At 62.4% G+C, this 2,500-nt stretch overlaps 1 non-coding gene across 1 annotated transcript; it reads left to right on the top strand.

Moving 5' to 3' along the window:
* Positions 1-1,983: 1,983 nt before the first annotated feature.
* On the top strand, positions 1,984-2,137 carry LOC140472461 (5.8S ribosomal RNA). Its single transcript, XR_011957646.1, has one exon. It is a non-coding gene; the product is annotated as a 5.8S ribosomal RNA (ribosomal RNA).
* The last annotated feature ends 363 nt before the right edge of the window (positions 2,138-2,500 follow it).

The raw sequence follows: 2,500 nt of genomic DNA on the forward strand, positions 1-2,500 counted from the left end.
GCGAGGGTGGTTTCGGGGCCAGCAGGAGAGCTCGTCGGGGTAGCAGGCCCTGCAGCCGTGGTCACCGCCAAACCCCCACAACTCGAGCAAGTGAAAAAAAAAGTAACAAATAAGAAAGGATCGTCGGCTTGGGGGTACGCCCGTTTCCGTTTCAACTTGTCTCGCGAGGGTGGTTTCGGGGCCAGCAGGAGAGCTCGTCGGGGTAGCAGGCCCTGCAGCCGTGGTCACCGCCAAACCCCCACAACTCGAGCAAGTGAAAAAAAAAGTAACAAATAAGAAAGGATCGTCGGCTTGGGGGTACGCCCGTTTCCGTTTCAACTTGTCTCGCGAGGGTGGTTTCGGGGCCAGCAGGAGAGCTCGTCGGGGTAGCAGGCCCTGCAGCCGTGGTCACCGCCAAACCCCCACAACTCGAGCAAGTGAAAAAAAAAAGTAACAAATAAGAAAGGATCGTCGGCTTGGGGGTACGCCCGTTTCCGTTTCAACTTGTCTCGCGAGGGTGGTTTCGGGGCCAGCAGGAGAGCTCGTCGGGGTAGCAGGCCCTGCAGCCGTGGTCACCGCCAAACCCCCACAACTCGAGCAAGTGAAAAAAAAAAGTAACAAATAAGAAAGGATCTCTGTCGGCTTGGGGGTACGCCCGTTTCCGTTTCAACTTGTCTCGCGAGGGTGGTTTCGGGGCCAGCAGGAGAGCTCGTCGGGGTAGCAGGCCCTGCAGCCGTGGTCACCGCCAAATCGCCACAACTCGAGCAAGTGAAAAAAAAAGTAACAAATAAGAAAGGATCGTCGGCTTGGGGGTACGCCCGTTTCCGTTTCAACTTGTCTCGCGAGGGTGGTTTCGGGGCCAGCAGGAGAGCTCGTCGGGGTAGCAGGCCCTGCAGCCGTGGTCACCGCCAAACCCCCCACAACTGTTGGGCGCCTACCTGCGCGGGGCAGGAGGACACTTTCCGATTTCAAATCTCCGTTTGCCGAGTCCACCCCGAACGCACGCGGGCGGGCGGGTTCGCATCACCCTTCGTCACAAGGGGCGAAGCCCGTTCCACCGTCTCGTCAGTAGTGCCGACCGGTCTGTGATCGACGAGGGGAGCCACACCAGGTCCGGCCCTGCTGCTTGGCGGCACCGCGTCGTCGGGAGCTCGCGACAGACGGAGGGTTTCGGTGTACTCTCCAGCCACGGGAAACGAAGCCGGTGATGCAGGCGCCGGTCTTTCGCTCCCAAATCGGCTGGGTTTACATCGTTGCTATCTAGTCACGCTCCCTTCAAACCCGACGGGGTACCTATTCCCCTCACCCGTCTGTGCGTATACAGCCTCTTTGCACTTGCGGGATGGGGGTGGTGGTTTAAAGACTCTCGAGTTGCCGCCCGTCGGTCTCCGAGCTCCGTGCAGTAGTGATCCCCAGCGAACTGCCAGCAGGGCGAACGAGCGATCCCGCTCTCGGTCGGGGCGCCTGGCGTCGATCGGTGGTCGGTGGCTTGCGGGCAAGCTGCGCTGTGAGTGTGGGAACGAGTATGACGAGCCGTTGCCGCGACTCCCAGTCCACCTCGGCGGTGGCTGGGCCGGGCGGGCGTCTGCTCGGGCGAGTGCCGCCCCCGCCTCCTCGCAGGAAGTCCGCTCGCCGACACGCCGCCACGTGCACGCGTCAGTGACGCTGCCGAACCGATGGCCGGTGCCCGTTCCCGCCTCTGCTTTTCCTAGGGCAAAGCTGCTGCACGCCTCGTGATACTAGGCGGGCGACATGGTGGCGGTGATCCTGCCTCCGTCGCTGCGGTGCGTTGGGGCACGCATCGCCTCTTGGGCGCCCTGTCCTCCTCCCCCCAATAGACGTATGTTTCTGCGGGCCGCACCAGGATGGTGCTCCCCATCGCTTCACGCCACCCTGCTCCGCCCGCACGCCGGCGTGCAGGTGGCTGTAGCTCAAGGTGGGGAGCGTATGTGCGGTCCGGGTCGCTTTCCTCTGGCGAGGGAGAGACCTAAAACAAACTCAGACAACTCTTGACGGTGGATCACTCGGCTCGTGCGTCGATGACGAACGCAGCTAGCTGCGAGAATTAATGTGAATTGCAGGACACATTGATCATCGACACTTTGAACGCACTTTGCGGCCCCGGGTTCTTCCCGGGGCCACGCCTGTCTGAGGGTCGTTTGGCAATCAATCGCACTCGCCTTGGCTGGCGAGAGCGCGGCTGGGGTGTCGCAGAGGACCCGTCCTCTTTGTCCCCCTAAGTTCAGACTCCGGAGCCCTCCGGCGTCGGAGCGCTTGGCCTTTCCCCCCCACCCTGCACATTCCGTTCGTCAGGCTCGACGCCATCCCCCCGCCGGGGAGCGCGGCCTGGCGTCCGTCTGTGTCGTGGCAGTGGGGCCAGCACGGCTGTCACCGGTCCCAGAATGGCTGTCGGTGGTTCACACTGTGTGTGTGTGCCAACCCTCCTGGTCTCTGGGACACGGAGCTGCCACGAAGTGTTGAGCCTCCAGTGGGGGGTCTGCCTAAGCTCTGCACGTCCGCA

This window comes from Chiloscyllium punctatum, unplaced genomic scaffold, assembly GCF_047496795.1.
Source record: "Chiloscyllium punctatum isolate Juve2018m unplaced genomic scaffold, sChiPun1.3 scaffold_345, whole genome shotgun sequence".
Taxonomy (NCBI): domain Eukaryota; kingdom Metazoa; phylum Chordata; class Chondrichthyes; order Orectolobiformes; family Hemiscylliidae; genus Chiloscyllium; species Chiloscyllium punctatum.